Source organism: Bos mutus, chromosome 16 (genome assembly GCF_027580195.1).
Source record: "Bos mutus isolate GX-2022 chromosome 16, NWIPB_WYAK_1.1, whole genome shotgun sequence".
NCBI lineage: Eukaryota > Metazoa > Chordata > Mammalia > Artiodactyla > Bovidae > Bos > Bos mutus.
Genome location: NC_091632.1, coordinates 18,451,285 through 18,470,526, shown reverse-complemented (window position 1 = coordinate 18,470,526; position 19,242 = coordinate 18,451,285).

The following is a 19,242-nucleotide window of genomic DNA, read 5'->3' as shown; positions in this document are numbered from 1 at the left end:
GTTTGGGTGAACTCTGGGAGTTAGTGATGGACAGGGAGGCCTGACGTGCTGCAATTCCTGGGGTTGCAAAGAGTTGGAGACGACTGAGTGACTGAACTGAACTGAATATATGTTACCCAGTAAGAAGTAAAGAGAAAATATAAGAAATAAGGATGCTGCTGCTAAGTCGCTTCAGTCGTGTTCGGCTCTGTGCGACCCCATAGACCGCAGCCTGCCAGGCTCCGCCAACCCTGGGATTCTCCAGGCAAGAACACTGGAGTGGGTTGCCATTTCCTTCTCCAATGCATGAGAGTGAAAAGTGAAAATGAAGTTGCTCAGTCGTGTCCAACTCTTCGCGATCCCATGGACTGCAGCCCACCAGGCTCCTCCATCCATGGGATTTTCCAAGCAAGAGTACTGGAGTGGGGTGCCATTGCCTTCTCCGAGAAATAGGGATAATTGTAATTAATTATTTGCATAATTATTTGATGGATTCTTGTCTTCCCCGTGAGGTTCAGAGGTTTTGTGGACATGTTCAGAGCCATCTCTCCAGGATCTGGTAGGACCTGGCATGTAGTAGGTGCCCAATAAATACAAACTGGACAAAGAGATGCTGCTACAAAACTCCTGCTTTTAAAAACATAGAGAAAAAAAAATTGAAAATGGTTAGATTCATTAATAACATGATTATGCTTAGTATTTTGTCCTAGTCAATCAAGAAGAGTGTATTTTGGACTTCCCTGGGAATCCAGTGGTTAAAACTCTCTGTTTCCACTGCAGAGGGCACAGTTTCAATCCTGCATGCCATGTGGCATAGGAAAAAAAAAAAGGGTACTCCAAAATCCTTATGGAGGAGGTTCACAAAGAAGGGAAAGAAAGGAATTAACATGAGTCAAGTCCTCAGAGGTGCCAGAACGGCACTGGGTGCTTTATATCCACTACCTCATTTAGTCCTTTAACAGCTAGAGCTGGAAGGTATTGCTTCTCTCATTTTAAAGAGAGGAACTGAAATTATTTTTCAAAGGTTTATTAAACATTTTCCTTTAAGGAGACTAGCAGTATCATGTCATTTCTGTATTTAGCATAGTTTCTTGCCAGATTAATTTTTATCTCAATTTTATCTCAACTTTTCAGTTAAAGCTCTGAAACTGTTTCCTTATATTTGGATTCCTCTCATCTTCAACTTGACAAATGTTCCTGTAGCATCCACTTTAATTAAAGTAGAAAAGGTAGTAGTTGCAAGCACGAACACAAAGATAATCCTTGCTCTCCAATATCAGGCAATTTCTCTTCTGAATAGTAATATTTGATCCATGTTTTTGTGACTAAATTTTAAGAATTATAGACTGAAAACAACTTTTCCATTTTTCTGAGTAAGCTACCCATCTTCATAGCCAGATTAGGAAGGTGTACTATAGTTGAGCATTATATCATACATTGACTAAGGTAAGAAAAAAAAAAATGGCACTATTAAAGAAGTCATCAGCCACAGAAAGGATATGGGATTTCCCCCAGTCTCACGTCATCTGGCTTCATTACTGTAAACAGAGTTCAAGGAGTTGGTGTGTGAACTCACTTTATGAAGTCATAATTTTTTGTGAATATGATTCTGGAAGAATGAAGAACGTTCAAGGTGATATAGCAGATTCTGTAATTTTTTGAAAACAAAATGTTAACATCTGACTTTAACGTGTGAAGAGATTAGAGTTAGTAATCTATACAGGTGGTTTATCACGATGGTGGAAGTGATAAAGCAATACAGGAAGTATGTGTATAAACACGTTTAACTGCCTTACCTTTACCTGCATACCTGAGAAAGTGCCAGGGTTTTGGTTGGGGTGTTTTGTTTTTAATTTTTTTTTATCGAGTAAGTACTCCCTAAATGGTTTGGAGTTGAAACTTTTTGGCTTACAAAATACTGTTTGGGAAAGAAACTGTCCCCCAAGTGGTACTGTCATAGAGCCCTCAAAGGTTGTGTGCTCAGAATTATGTAACAAAGAAAGGGTCATGTTAAATCATTTCTTTGTATTGCTGGCTCACAGAACAAGGAGCGACCTATGGTAACAACTCAATATGTATTTTTTAAATTAGTGAATAATGTTATGTGACTCAGTTATTCTCAAAATGTGTTCTGGGGATCTTTGGGCATTCATGCAGTCAAACTCATTTGTGGATAAAAGACTGATTCAAAGTACAAATAGACCAACAGATTTTAATAAAACAGTACGAGAAGTTCATTGAGATGGTTTCAGAGTCCTCATTGCAGATATCTTTAAGAATATTTCTGAAGTTTTAGTGTAATGTCAAAGAATATATGCAGTTATCTGAAAAGGCTATTAAGACAACCCTTCCGTTTCTAACTACATAATTATGTGAGGTGAGGTTTTTTTCATGTGGTGTAACTAAAACAATGTATCACAACAGACTGGATGTGTGTGCGTGCGCTCAGTCATGTCTAACTCTTTGCAACCTCATGACTGTGTGCCTGTGAGGCTCCTCCGTCCTTGGAATTTTCCAGGCAAGAATACTGGAGTAAGGAAGCAGATTTAAGAATACTGTACAACTGTCTTTTATTAAGCCAGACATTAATGAGATTTGAAAAATATAAAGCTATGCCTCTCTTCTCACGAAACAGTTTTTGTTCCATAGAATAATTTTCATAGAATATGGTATTTTTCATAAAGAATGTCATTTATGTCCACATGCCATGGGTTTATTATTTTTATTTTAAATGAATTAATAAATACATGTTTAAGTATTTTCTGTTTTACTTTTAATGTGATAAATATATATGTATTCCATATAAATGAAAGCATTTTAAAAATTCTGTATGCTCAGTTGTTCAGTTTGTCTGACTCTTTGTGACCCTATGGACTGTAGCCTGACAGGCTCCTCTGTCCATAGAATTTTCTAGGCAAGAATACTGGAGTGGGTTGGCATTTCTTCCTCCAGGGAATCTTTCTGACCCGGGATCGAACCCCTGTCTCCTACATCTACTGCATTGGCAGGCAGATTCTTTACCATTGAGCTACCTGGGAAGCCCCATTTTTAAAATTACTCAATTTTTAAAAGTAAAAAAAGGATCCTTGGACTTCCCTGATGGTCCAGTGATTAAGAATCTGCCTTCCAACTAGAGAGCCTGCATGCTGCAGCTACTGAAAACTGCACTATCTGGTGTCCACACATCACAACTGGAGAGTCCATGCACCGCAATGGGAGATCCCACATGGAGCAACAAAGATCCCACATGCTGCAACTAAGACCCAACGCAGCCGAATAAATAAGTAATTTTTTTTTTTTTTAATAAAAGGATCCTGAGATCAAGATGTTTGAGAACTGCTGATGTAAAGCCCACTAACTTTCACATATGTTAACCATTTACTCAGGCCCCAATGTGGGAGTTATCTCTGATTCCTCACTTCTTCTCATTCTCCACTAATAATCAATCAGTAACATCTGTGGACTGCATGTTACATTTATTCCCCTCCATTGTTTACTGCTACCATTGCTACCATTTCAGTCCATGTCAACAATATCTCTGTGATGACTGTTTTTTTTTTTTTTTTTGTATTTTTAAAAAATTTTATTTTATTTTTAAACTTTACATAATTGTATTAGTTTTGCCAAATATCAAAATGAATCTGCCACAGGTATACATGTGTTCCCCATACTGAACCCTCCTCCCTCCTCCCTCCCCATACCATCCCTCTGGGCCGTCCCAGTGCACTAGCCCCAAGCATCCAGTATCATGCATTGAACCTGGACTGGCATCTCGTTTCATACATGATATTTTACATGTTTAAATGCCATTCTCCCAAATCTTCCCACCGTCTCCCTCTCCCACAGAGTCCATAAGACTGTTCTATACATCAGTGTCTCTTTAGCTGTCTCGTACACAGGGTTATTGTTACCATCTTTCTAAATTCCATATATATGCGTTAGTATACTGTATTGGTGTTTTTCCTTCTGGCTTACTTCACTCTGTATAATAGGCTCCAGTTTCATCCACCTCATTAGAACTGATTCAAATGTATTCTTTTTAATGGCTGAGTAATACTCCATTGTGTATATGTACCATAGCTTTCTTATCCATTCATCTGCTGATGGACATCTAGGTTGCTTCCATGTCCTGGCTATTATAAACAGTGCTGCAATGAACATTGGGGTACACGTGTCTCTTTCCCTTCTGGTTTCCTCAGTGTGTATGCCCAGCAGTGGGATTGCTGAATCATAAGGCAGTTCTATTTCCAGTTTTTTAAGGAATCTCCACACTGTTCTCCATAGTGGCTGTACTAGTTTGCATTGCCACCAACAGTGTAAGAGGGTTCCCTTTTCTCCACACCCTCTCTAGCATTTATTATTTGTAGACTTTTGGATCGCAGCCATTCTGACTGGTGTGAAATGGTACCTCATAGTGGTTTTGATTTGCATTTCTCTGATAATGAGTGATGTTGAGCATCTTTTCATGTGTTTGTTAGCCATCTGTATGTCTTCTTTGGAGAAATGTCTATTTAGTTCTTTGGCCCATTTTTTGATTGGGTCATTTATTTTTCTGGAGTTGAGCTGTAGGAGTTGCTTGTATATTTTTGAGATTAGTTGTTGCTTCCTAACTTGTATCAGTTCAGTTCAGTTGCTCAGTGGTGTCTGACTCTTTGAGACCCCATGGACTGCAGCATGCCAGGCTTCTCTGTCCATCGACAACTCCCAGAGATTACTCAAACTCATGTCCATCGAATCATCCATGTGATGCCATCCAACCATCTCATCCTCTGTCATCCCCTTCTCCTCCTGCCTTCAATCTTTCCCAGCATCAGGGTCTTTTCCAATGAGTCAGTTCTTTGCATCAGGTGGCCTAAGTACTGGAGTTTCAGCTTCAGCATCAGTCCTTCCAATGAACACCCAGGATTGATCTCCTTTAGGATGGACTGGTTGGATCTCCTTGCAGTCCAAGGGACTCGCAAGAGTCTTCTCCAACACCAGAGTTCATAAGCATCAGTTCTTTGGCACTCAGGTTTCTTTATAGTCCAACTCTCACATCCATACATGACTACTGGAAAAATCATAGCTTTGACTTGATGCACCTTTGTCAGAAAAGTAATGTCTCTGCTTTTGAATATGTTGTCTAGGTTGGTCATAGCTTTTCTTCCAAGGAGCAAGTGTCTTTTAATTTCATGGCTGCAGTCACCATCTGCAGTGATTTTGGAGCCCCCACAAATTAAGTCTCTCACTGTTTCCATTGTTTCCCCATCTATTTCCCATGAAGTGATGGGACCAGACGCCATGATCTTAGTTTTCTGAATATTGAGTTTTACATTAACTTTTTCACTCTCCTCTTTCATTTTCATCAAGAGGCTCTTTAGATCTTCTTCACTTTCTGCCATAAGGGTGGTGTCACCTGCATATCTGAGGTTATTAATATTTCTCTCAGCAATTTTGATTCCAGCTTGTTCTTCATCCAGCCCAGCATTTCTCATGATATACTCTGCATATAATTTAAATAAGCAGGGTGACAATATATAGCCTTGATGTACTCCTTTCCCGATTTGGAACTAGTCTGTTGTTCCATATACAGTTCTAACTGTTGCTTCTGGCCTGCGTACAGATTTCTCAGGAGGCAGATCAGGTGGTCTAGTATTCCCATATCTTGAAGAATTTTCCACAGTTTGTTGTGATCCACATAGTCAAAGGCTTTGGTGTAGTCAATAAAACAGAAGTAGATTTTTGCTGGAACTCTCGTGCTTTTTCGATAATCCAACCGATGTTGGCAATTTGATCTCTGGTTCTTCTGCCTTTTCTAAATCGAGCTTGAACATCTGTAAGTTCATGCTTCATGTACTGTGGAAGCCTGGCTTGGAGAATCTTGAGAATTACTTTGCTAGCATGGAGATGAGTGCAGTTGTGTGGTAGTTTGAGCATTCTTTGGCATTGCCTCTCTTTGGAATTGGAATGAAAACTGAACTTTTCCAGTCCTGTGGCCACTGCTGAGTTTTCCAAATTTGCTGACATATTGAGTGCAGCACTTTCACAGCATCGTCTTTTAGGATTTGCAATAGCTCAGTTGGAATTCCGTCACCTCCACTAGCTTTGTTCCTAGTGATGGTTCCTAAAGGCCACTTGATTCCGAATTCCAGGATGTCTGGCTCTAGGTGAGTGATCACACCATCGTGGTTATCTGGGTCATGAAGATCTGTTTTGTATAGTTCTTCTGTTGTATACCTATTTCTATTCTTGACTCCACAGAATTTATGCTTTATATAACAGTCAAAGAGGTCTTTTAAAACATAAAGTAGATTGTTTTATTCCTGTTTAAAACATTCCAATGGCCTCCCATCATCTTTAGAATAACATCTAAACTTTTCATTGCCTACTTAGTTTTGCATTATCTGCTGACTTCTGGCCCCACTTTCTACCAGTCTGTTCTTTTTAGACCCTGCTCCAGCCACAATGGATGTTTGCCGTTCTGCAAACTGTCAACTCCTTCCCATGATTCAGGTCTCTGCTCATATGTCACCTCCTCAGAGAATTCCTTCTTGATTATGCTACCCCGGTTTGCCTGCAATGTGGGAGACCTGGGTTCGATCACTGGGTTGGGAAGATCTCCTGGAGGAGGGCATGGCAACTCACTCCAGTATTCTTGCCTGGAGAATCCCCATGGATAGAGGAACCTGGTCCATGGGGTCACAAAGAGTCGGACATGACTGAGTTACTAAGCACAGGACACAGCACACAGTCTCCTATCCTCTGATTTATTTTTACCGTCTAGTACTCTTGTCTGGAAAATCCCATGGATGGAGGAGCCTGGTAGGCTGCAGTCCATGGGGTCACTAGGATTTGGGCATGACTGAACAACTTCAGTTTCCCTTTTCACTTTCATGCATTGGAGAAAGAAATGGCAACCCACTCCTGTGTTCTTGCCTGGAGAATCCCAGGGATGGAGCCTGGTGGGCTGCCATCTATGGGCTTGCACAGAGTCGGACACGACTGAAGCGACTTAGCAGTCTCTTAAACATTCATATTTTCTTTATAGCACTGAAGGTTATCTTGAGTTTTACATTTATTTAATTTTAACACCTGAATCTCTGCTAGAATTGCTCCTAGAATCTCTGCTGAATCTCTACGAGACTGTAAACTCCATGAATTAAGGACTTTGTACATTATTCCTAATATTTAAACTAATATGTTTCATAATAAACTAATATGCACATAGTACAATAGTTTCTCAATAAATATTTATTTAAATTGAATTTTAAACTCAGACACTCAAGGGCCTTCCCTGGTGGTTCAGTGGTAAGACTCCACACTTCCAGTGTAAGGGGTGTGAGTTCAATCCCCGCTTGGGGAACTAAGATCCCACATGTTGTGTGGAGCAGCCAAGAAAATTTAAAAAAAAATAAATAAAATAACCTGACACTCAAAACCATAAATTTTGAAGGAATTGGGATGGAATCCAGTCAAAAGAAAACACAAAGGTAATGTAAACAGAGACAATTTGATATGAAAAATTGTCAACCTGTAAAAGGTGGTTAACTAGTAAAAGGGGGAAATAAAGGTTTAAGAAGTACAGAGGTAGTAAATACAGAAAGAATTTACTAATCCTTGGGCTGAAGAACTTGAAGAAGGAAGGAAGGAAGAATCTAGAAGAGCTCTCCTCCCTTTGCCCAAGACAGAGTCAGACCTCTGGAGAGGGTGTGGCTGCCATAGGAACATGCGGTCTGCTAGTGGAAAGAAACTTGCTGAGGGCGTAGCCACAGCCGAACCATGGGATCGACCTGCAGGGTGGGCCAGAAACACTTACCAGAGTGCCCTAATGTGAGCCCATCAACTGGCTCTCATGCCAAAAACATCCCTCTGGAAGCAGGAAGGGAAGACCTTTCCTCCTGCTCTGGCCTCATGGTGCCCCTCTAGGACCTGGTGCTGACAAAGTCTAAAACTGATCCAGGAGAAATCAAAGGAGAAGTGTTTAAAAAGGCAGCTCCAGAATCACAAAACAGGGCAAAGAAGGGTGGAAATAAAAGAAGTTTGGAAACAAAAGGCAATAAATTGATAGCTGACACATTCTACCATGCAAATAATGTGCATCAGTTTGAAAGTGTAGAACATGTATAGCATGCTTCCATTTGGGCAGCCAGCTCACCAATATGCGTCCACTTTTGTAGGAGCAAATGAAAAGAAGAAGCATACCCAGTTCCCCCAGCAGTTAACTGTGTGTATACCGAGGGGTAAAACCAGGGGACAGTAGGGGAAAATAGTAATTTTACCATAGACACTACGGATGTATTGAATGCATATTTGGAAACGCCTACAAAATGTGGCTGACTTCAGTTTTTCCTAACACTATAAGTATATCCCAGGCTCCTCCATATTGGCAGGGTCAACAATGTTAGAAAGCACGTGCTCCTTTTGAAAATGTCTTGCTTGATCTATGAGATCACTTTGATCTCACTCTGGCCCCATTCTGACCAAAGATATGTAGTAGTAATTGGCTGGGGATAGGGACAATTCTGAGAAAACTCTTTGTTCTTAAAAAGAGAACCATGGAAAAAGGTATCCCTTTTTTCTGCCTTTAGGCCATATAGTATGTGAGAACATACTGCTAGGAGCTTCAACAGTCTCTTGTGACCATGAAGGGAACTGACTGACCCTCTGAGCATGGCAAAACTGAAAGATGTAAGCACTCTGGATCTTCGATTATTTCTTTTAACCACTGATATAACTATCTCTTTATTGCCATGTGGCTTCTAGACTCCTTGCTATGTGAGATAATAAATCTCTTAAGTTTAATTCACTTGTAGATGGTTCTTCCGTCACTTGAAGGTGAAACTGTTTTCTCTAATGATAGTAATGCATTGGCTCAGTGGTAAAGAATCTGCCTGCCAGCCTGGAGACCTGGATTCCATCTCTGGGTTAGGAAGATCCCCAGGAGAAGGAAATGGCAACCCTCTCCAGTAGTCTTGCCTGGGAAATCCCATGGTCAGAGGAGCATGGTGGGCTACAGTCCATGGGGTTCCAAGGAGTTGGACACAATTTACCAACTAAACAACAACAAATCAGGTGTATGATAGGAATTCCCTGACAGTTCAGTGGACTCCACACTGTCACTGCCACGGGCTCAGGTTCAATACCTGGTTGGGGAACTAAGCACAGCCAAAAAGGAAAGAAAAAAAATTGTGCATATGAGTTTTTTCAGTACTTTGGCTGTACAAATGAAGCTTATTTCATACTACCTTTTTCACTCTATATATGAAACATTATACCAATAGTATAGTTAATATTTATTATCATATATCTGACTTTGTGATCAATGCTTTATTTTTTGAGGTATAATTGACATTCAACAATGTATATGATTCAAGCATATGGAATGATGATTAGATATGTATATATACTGCAAAATGACCACCATGGTAAGTCTGCTCAGCATTTGCCATCATACATAGTTACAAACAATTCTTTTTCTTGTGATGAGGTCTGAATATTTATTCTCTTCAGTTCAGTTCAGTTCAGTCGCTCAGTCGTGTCCGACTCTTTGCGACCCCATGAATCGCAGCAGGCCAGGCCTCCCTGTCCATCACCAACACCCGGAGTTCACCCAGACTCACGTCCATTGAGTCAGTGATGCCATCCAGCCATCTCATCCTCTGTTGTCCCCTTCTCCTCCTGCCCTCAATCCCTCCCAGCATCAGAGTCTTTTCCAATGAGTCAACTCTTCGCATGAGGTGGCCAAAGTACTGGAGTTTCAGCTTTAGCATCATTCCTTCCAAAGAAATCCCAGGGTCTATCTCCTTCAGAATGGACTGGTTAGATCTCCTTGCAGTCCAAGGGACTCGCAAGAGTCTTCTCCAACACCACAGTTCAAAAGCATCAATTCTTCGGCACTCAGCTTTCTTCACAGTCCAACTCTCACATCCATACGTAATGGAAACACTTTAGCAACTTTCAAATACATAAAATATAGTATTGTTGACTTTATTCACTGTGCTGTACAGTACATCCCTGTGACTTATTTTACAGCTGGAAGTTTTGGCCTTTTGACCCTTTCACCCATGTTTTTGCGCCCCCACCTCTGGCATCTACCAGTTTGTTCTCTGTATGTGTCTATGAGCTTGCCTTTTGTTTAGTTTTATTATTTTTTGTTGTTTGTTTTATTTTATAGATTCTACACATAAGGGAGATCTGTGGTATTTATCTTTCCTGTTTCACTCAGCATAATGCCCTAAACATCCATCCATGTTGTTGCAAATGGAAAGATTTCTCTTTTTTGTGTGTGTGTGTGTGGCTAAATGCTTGAAACAGTTTAAATATATTATTTGATGAAGTTCTCACAAGAACACGAACATGTGGTATACTTTGTTCTTGGGTTACATATGTGAAAATATAATCTGTACCTCCCCTGAAAGAACTCACAAGCCAGTGAGTAGGCGGACAAACACACTGTTTAAAACCAGTGAGACTGGCTGCAGCAGACATATGTGCCCTTCTATGTCCACTGTGCTTTGGATGGAATCATTTCTCCCATTCTCAATTTAGGACCCTACCCACCACCCCAACACCTACGCTGGACCTGGCCAGGCAAGATATCTCTTTGTCCTAACCAAAGTGATTATTCAGTAAAACAGATGTGTGGCCACAGCTAGGTCCATGAGAAACCATCCTAGGATTTTTTCTTTTTTTTTTCTATTCATCCTAGAATTTTTGATGGGAGTTTCAAGAAAGCAGCTGACAACGTTCTTTGCCATCAAGTAGTGACAGCTTGTTTGAAAATAAGGCCAACGTAGAGAAAAACAAAGATAAAGATGGAGAAAAATAAGAGAGACAGAGATCTAAGGATTCCCAAAGGAAGGTCACTTATTTCAATTCTAAGCAATTTCATTAAAAGTTCAGATAAGATATATATATATTTTTTTTGACTCTGCTCTACGGCATGTGCCATCTCAGTTCCCCAAGCAGGCATCCAACTTATGCCCCTGCCGTGGAAGAGCAGAGTCTTAACCACTGGACTGCCAGGGAAGCCTCGATAAATCTTGATAGAAGTGAAACTAAATTTCCCAAGAAGTAATAATTAGCAATGCTGAGAAGAAAAGAGGAAGAGGGAAAACAGTAGGATGGTGTGGGAAGAGAGAGTGTGACCTGTTTATAAAATTCCAGTTGTTGCATGTGGCCAGATCTCAGGATGCCTGTGGAGTTCAGAGAAGATAAAACTGGGAAGGCAGGCAGGGCCAGATTATGTAAAGTCTTAGGTTTAGGCTTTCACTGGAAATTGATGAGGAGTTACTGATCTGTGTATTAGAACATTTCTTGCGATGATGTTGGGGAAGGTATACCGGAAGAGATAAAACCAAAATCAGAGGTGTAGTGAGGCAATGACAGGAATATACATAAGAAATGGAAAAGCCCTAAGTAAATACTTGAAGATGCATTTAATACATAGAATGGGCAAGGCTTGAAGATCAATGGATATGGGAAATGAGGAAGAGAGACAAATCCTACGAGGACTCCATGTAATTTTGTGAAACTGGGTGGTGCCATTTGCCAAAAAGGGAGCAGGAAGGATAAGAGAGTTTGTGGGGCCACATGATGAGTTCCAAATGGCCCTCAGGGGACAAAGGTCAGCTTAGACTCGAAGGTTAGGATGCCAGCAGGAAGAAGTAGTGTTTGAGGCCTTGAACAAAGAAGAGATAAGGCTAAGTGTATAGGTGGAGAAGAGAGAGGGGCCCATGATGGAATTCTGGGGGGCATCAAGTTTTAGATGATGAATCTGCAAAATTAACAAAAAAGGGAACAGGCAGTAGAAGAACAGAAAGAGTGTGATTTCACAGAAGCCAAACTAAACGTTTCAAGGAAGAAGTGGTGAAGAGTGCGAAACGTGCAATGCCAAGGAATTCAAGTAAGATGCCTGAAAGTTATCCCTTGGGTTTAGACAATGGATGGCCATTAGTGCCCACCTCTGATGCTTTTATTGGAGTGACTGAGGCATAACACTAACTGCTATGGCTTTAGAAGAATGTGAGAGTAATCTAAGGGAGCACTGACTTGTTTTAAAGAAGGAGTCCAGGGATGGTTCAGAAACCAGAAGGAGACCTAGGCTCAAGGTTCTCTCTCTCTCCATGATTGTCTCTTTCTCTTTCTGCCCCTCTCTCTCAGGTCTCTGTGGGAGAGACCTGACTTGTTTAAATACCAAAGAGCAAAAGCTGAGTCAAAAGAGGCGCTGATGATAAAGATGAATTGATCTATTTGGTGGAGCAAGTCTCTGAGAGTGGGCTAAGAGATTAATCTCAAACAGAAGTTCTCCTCTTTTACTGAATAAAAGATATATAGACAAGCCACAGTACAGAGCTAGATACTTGTTGGAGGTGGGAGAGGAAGTTGCTGTATTGAATTTCAGCTTGAAGGAACAGCATTTTAAGATAGGCTACTTGTGATGGTAGTAGTTACAGGTAAAACTAAAATAAAAATTTTTTTTCATTTAAAAGCAAGAATAAGTTATATAGTATTAAGTGAAATGTGTTATATACAAAAGTTACCTATAGAGATAAAGTAATGGTGAGAGTGTTTTATAAAAAGAAGATTAAAAATATTCAAACTGATAAATATGAAGCCCCTTCACCACCACAAGGCTGTGATCCATGGAGTACACCTGATGGTCACCTGATGAGAAGAGCTGATTCATCGGAAAAGACTCTGATGCTGGTAAAGATTGAGGGCAGGAGGAGAAGGGAGTGGCAGAGAATGAAATGGTCGGATAGCATCATTGACTCAATGAACATGAATTTGAGCGAACTGGGGAGATGGTGAAGGACACGGAACCTGGTGTGTGGCAGTGCATAGGGTCACAAAGAGTCAGACACAACTTAGTGACTGAACAGCAAAACATGATAAATAAGGCATTTATCTAGGCCTGATAAAATTATTGAAAAGTTTTAGAGATTGGTTCCAATTGGCAGCTAACTAGAAGAATGGAATCTAAGCAGCACAATTTCAATAAGTGTGCAGATTTCCTCCTGCAAAGCATAATTAAGCTTATTATTTTGAAATAGACATTGGAAATATTTTGGAAGCTCTATATCCTGTGAAAGGACTGAGCTGTTGCCCCTACAACATTTTTTAAAAATTGCAGGGCTTTGGGGACTTCCCTGGAGGTCCTGTGGTTAAGAACTTGCCTCCCAATGCAGAGGATGTGGGTACGATCCTTGGTTGGGGAACTAAGATCCCACAGGCAGCTAAGCCCATGGGAGGCAACTACTAAGCCCTTGATCTCCAGAGCCCGAGTTCCACACCTCGAGAGTCCAGGAGCCACAATGGAGGAGCTGTATGACACACCAGAGATCCTGCTTGGAGCCACATAAATACACAATTAAAAAAAAAGTACATGTCTTAATTTAAAACAATCTTTTAAAAATTAAAATTTAAAGGGCCTTGAATGAAGGCCTTCTGTGAGAAGTCTGTGATAGTTTTAATTAGAATCAGCATTACCCACCTGATAAACAATTTCAATCATGATGACAAATAATCGTTTCTGTTAAAAAATATCAGTCATTCCCAAAGTAGAAGTCTATCTCACTGAGGATAATCAGAAAAATGCAAGCCGGGTTTAGTTCGCAGTTCTTAAAGGTATATGTCAAAATATTTTTTAAATTGTGATTGGAATAGGGATAGTCCACAGCAGTTTCTACTTTCATGAGTGGTAACAATTTACTCAAGCTGCCAGTTCTGGTATGTTTATAAAATTATAATTTATTTTTAGTCAATTTATCTATTTATTTTGTTTTTAAAATGTTCATTGAAAAATTTAAACTATATAGATGTATAAACATATGCTTTGTAAAAATTCAAACCATATATGCATGTCTCAGTGAATATATTTTTAAAGAGTCAGAGACATACTTAATATTCTATCAGTGACATAGCTTAATGTTATTATACCTCATTATTTTTAATGGCTACATAATACTCTATGGTATGGATTTGCTAAAAAATTATTTAATCATGCTTCTGCATTATTAAAAAATTAATGTATGTTCACTCTTAGAGTTTCTGACACATAGAAAGCACTGTATATGCTGGATCTTATTAAAACTATTGTTATATTTTATCATGATTATTACTAACACATTGCAGATGAGAAAACTGAGTACCAGAAAGATCAGGTGACTTGAACAACGTCACATGGTTAGTGAAGGAGGCAGAATTGGAATCTAGGGCTTTGATCTTTTACAAGAGGCCATAGTAGTACTTTGTGTCAATTAAAAATAAGAAATAAAAGAAGAACATGAAAGAAAGTGAAGTCCAAACCATTTTGTGGAAGTACTAAGGGAAAAATAATTAACTGCCTGGTGGCATCAGGAAAGGATTGCATTTGAGCTGTTCACTAGTACCTTGAAACTAAAATAAAGGCTGAAAAAGCACAGGTACATCCCAAATGTTTGAAACCGGATAGAGGACAGTGGTCGGGATTTGTCAGATGAGTCTGTTAGAAGGAGAGGCAGTTGATTCGATTTAGGGGAATTTAAAATGTGTGGGAGAGTTTTGTGGGGAATCAGCAGGGACTCAAAAGACTCAGGAGAGGAGGAGAGGAGATTCCTGGACTTGGCATCCATGGCCAGAGGAATCCCCTGCCGACCGGGAGACAGTTTGGGGCCAGGGCCAGCAGATGATTGGCAGGCAAGGCTTTTAATGAATCATTCTGGGGGAAATGCACTTTATGTGGAGTATTTGTAGAGACCTGTAGTTTCAGGATTTCCCACAAATTAACTTTTCAGGATACAGCCGCTGAACATCTGTGAGGAGTGGGCTAGGTCGGTGCCACGTGTGGTTCTACAGCGTTCGGCAGGTAAGACACATTATAGCCAAAGTGCCTCTCCAGGGCATCAAGTGCCCTGAAGGAAATGCTCGCCATCCATGCAAGGCGGAAGTGGTTGAGTGATTGAAAGCAGTTCGGGACTTGTGTAATACAAAGCCATTGTCACAGAAAACTCCAAATGCGTTCTAACCTTCAAATGCTGAATGACACACAGGGTTGTGCAAAGCTTCCAGCCAGACGGCCATAATCATACTGACGTACCTTGATTCCCACTGCCTTTCCCTCCAGAACATACGGGGGACATTTAAAAAAAATCTGCCCCCAGGGACAAAGAGGAAGCATTTTGCTGTGAAATGCTGGCATTTTGTGGACGAGGAAAACTGCCTGCACATTTAGTTCAAGCACTTAATAAAATCTGGCAAAAGCATCTCTCATTTAGTAGGGATTGACAAGTAAAACAAAAATTTCTCCATGGCCTTAACTAATGCTTCATTCTTTTATACTTAATGTACTTGTTCATTCTTTTTTAAAATATGTATATATATATATATATATATATATATATATATATATATATGCATGCATGTAGCTCTGCTGGGTCTTAGTTATGGCATGTGGGATCTAGTTCCCTGACCAGGCATCAAACACAGGCTCTTTGCATTGGGAGGAGGGAGTCTTAGCCATCGGACCACCTAGGAAGTCCCACGTGTTCACTGTTTAATGATGTGTTCAGAAGTGTTGGCTCCTCCTACATCCTCTTTCTCTATAATAAATAGTTCAGCTGGTCCCCATATAAGTTAAGCTGTTCACTATTTCAGAGCTATACTGCTATTAATTATTTTCAGCCAAAAAACTGTACATGAAAAGAGAAATCTATAAAGCAGAGTCATGCAAAATTTAAATCATTCATTTAATCAGGTGAACAGTGTTATGCTGCTCACAATGGGAAATCCCTGCTGACTCTGTGGCTCGGGTCCCTTTGCACTTGTCAGGCTGAGATTACGTTGTGTGTTTACACAAGTTACTTAACTTTTTTTTTTACTTGATTATTTTTGATTCAGTTTCCACTTCTGGAAAATGGGAACAAAAATAGTCCCTTCAGCGTTGAGTTATGATCATTCAATGCCTCAATGCCCAAAGAATAGAACACAGAAAATATTTAAAAAGTTGTATTATTATTTATACACCAGGCTGTGATGTCATTTGGCATACACACATAATTTGCATAGGCTATTTGCACACATAATTTGCATAGACCTTGTATTGTGTCGAGTTGGCTAGCCTGAAATCTGTTTCTCAGAGTGAATTTTCTTGTATGTTTCTGGTTAGGGTAAGTCACAAGAGATATTCTTGTGCAAGATTTTGAGGGCAGAAGTGAGACAGCACTTACTTCGTAGCGCACATGTTTTGTCATTTGTCTGCGGACTGACCCAATTTGTGTAAACCAGTGGCCGGGCCTGCAACTCCCCCAACTTTCCCTGGATCCAGGGGCTTAAATTCTGCAAAACAGCTCAAGAAAGTGCTTCAGGCTAATCTTTGCTCTTGAGACAGAACTAGGAGTCTTTTACAAGTGGTTTATTCTCTTGCCCAATAATGGTCCTTTGTTCCTGCATTCTTTTGTTCCCTTAATTAAGGTCATTAATTACTGAGACCTGGTTCATGGGCAAGCATTGTGGTCAGGCTGAGATCACAAAATGGCCTAGGCCAAAAATGGCTTCTCATGTTACGATAGCTATCTCTGGTTCTTTGTCTCTGGGGCTCCCTCTACCCTATCTGCTTACAAAATTTTGAGCAACAAAGTTCAAGGAATAGTCCAAGAGAATTCTATTATTATTTTTTTTTTCAGTATCACAACATTTAAGAGTCACAGATTTAGAAAGGTCTTTAGTTACCACTCTTGCTTGGAAGAGCCTGAAGCCCCAGTCTCTCAAAGCCTGTTCCATCAAAACCCCAGCCTTCTTTCCTTCCTTTCCTCTGTTGTCATTCCAAGGATAAAACTCTAAGCAAACTTCTTTTCAGTCAGTGTCTTTTTCTCAACCAAGCTTCTACAATTCTTTTATCTGCTTGCCCAGCTTGTTTTTATGGTTCAGCAAAGCTTTGTTCCTTAGTTTCTCTGTTTCGTAGCAACACAGATATTAAAATTGAAGTGCAAACTCTAGACATAGTCTAGATCAGTGAACAATAGTCGTACCTACTGCATCCCAGAGCTGTGATCCCAGGTCTCTGAACTTGGCTGCAGTTATTTTCAATAATTCTTCTGATTGTGAACTCATTGAAACAGGAGGAAAATGGGCAGGGCACAACCTCTAAAATAATGACATAGCCATTGAGGACAACAAAAACTAGTTAGAACCAACCAGGATAGCAGAAGATTCAACTTCCAGTAGATCTTGACCCTCATTATACACTCATTGTGTAATAAAAGGCAGAAACGGTATGGACCTGACAGAAGCATAAAAAGAGATGGCAAGAATACACAGAAGAACTATACGAAAAAGGTCTTAATGATCCAGATAACCACAATGGTGTGATCTAGACCAGACATCTTGGAATGCGAAGTCAAGTGGGCCTTAGAAAGCATCACTATGAACAAAGCTAGTGGAGGTGATGGAATACCTGATGAAAGTGAAAGAGCAGAGTGGAAAAGTTGGCTTAAAACTCAACATTCAGAAAACTAAGATCATGGCATCTGGTCCCATTCCTTCATGGTAAATAGATGGGGAAACAGTGGAAACAGTGAGAGACTTTATTTGTGGGGGCTCCAAAACCACTGCAGATGGTGATTGCAGCCATGAAATTAAAAGAAGCTTGCTCCTTGGAAGGAAAGTTATGACCAACCTAGACCACATATTAAAAAGCAGAGACATTACTTTGCCAACAAATGTCCGTCTAGTCAAGGCTATGGTTTTTCCAGTAGTCATGTATGGATGTGAGAGATGGACTATAAAGAAAGCTGAGTGCCAAAGAATCAATGTTTTTGAATTGCTGAGGAAGACTCTTGAGAGTCCCTTGGACTGCAAGGAGATCCAACCAGTCCATCCTAAAGGAAATCAGTCCTGAATATTCATTGGAAGGACTGATGCTGAAGCTGAAACTCCAATACTTTGCTCACCTGATGCAAAAAAATGACTAATTTGAAAAGACCCTGATGCTGGGAAAGATTGAAGGCAGGAGGAAAAGGGGACGACAGAGGATGAGATAGTTGGATGGCATCACTGACTTGATGTACATGAGTTTGAGTAAACTCCAGGAGTTGGAGGGAAGCCTTGCATGCTGCAGTCCATGGGGTTGCAAAGAGTCGGACATGACTGAGCAACTGAACTAAGATGAACTGCTATGCTCATTGTAATGCATTAACATGCTAAATGACACACTCATCAATGCCATCACTGTTCTGAGCTGGTGGCCCAGTTCCTGGAAATGTCTGCCTCCTCTCCACAATAGTTGGAGTAATCCTCTCACACTCATTAGCCCATAAAAACTAACCACGCCATATTTCAAGGCCACTTTCCTTCTGAGATGGCCCACACTCTGTGGAGTGTTTTCCTCCCAGAGCTGTTCTCATCATTTGAGATGGACTGCATTCTGTCTCTGGAAAGTGTTTCTCTCTAAATAAATCCACTTCTTACCTATCACTTTGTCTCTCACTGAATTCTTTCTATAATGAGACATTAAGAACCCCAGGTTTGCTAAGTCCTGAGACCAGGTATGATCTCAGTTAAAAGACAGTGGGTTCGAGTCCCAGTCTGGGCTGCATGCTTTCAATATTTTACTACCCTTCTGCCACTGTTTATAAAATCATTTTGGAATCACTTTATAGATGCCTTGTTTGAGTGGTGTGTGCTAAGTCCCTTTAGTCGTGTCTGATTCTGTGAGACCTGCTAAGCTACTTTGTCCTTGGGATTCTCCAGGCAATAATACTGGAATGGGTTGTGGTGCCCTCCTCCCAGGGATCGTCCCAGCCCAGAGGCTGAAGCTGAGTCTTTTATATCTAACCTGCATGGGCAGGCAGGTTCTTTACCACTAGCGCCACCTGGGAAGTTTGAGTGCTACCTCTTGAAATAAAATCGACTCTGTGTGACCCCATAGACAGCAGCCCACCAGGCTCCCCTGTCCCTGGGATTCTCCAGGCAAGAACATTGGAGTGGGTTGCCATTTCCTTCTCCAATGCATGAAAGTGAAAAGTGAAAGTGAAGTCGCTCAGTCGTGTCCGACCCTCAGCGACCCTCTGGATTGCAGCCTTCCAGGCTCCTCCGTCCATGGGATTTTCCAGGCAAGAGTACTGGAATGGGATGCCATTGCCTTCTCCATGAAATAAAATTACTGTTTTCTAATTGTAGTACTATTTTTAGCACTCACTAATTAGGGACATTTAATGTCTGTCCTTTTTGGGATATTCAGTAAAACTGGTATGCTATTTCTATTTTAGGACAACCTACTTTCCGTTCCTCGGCATGTTTATACAA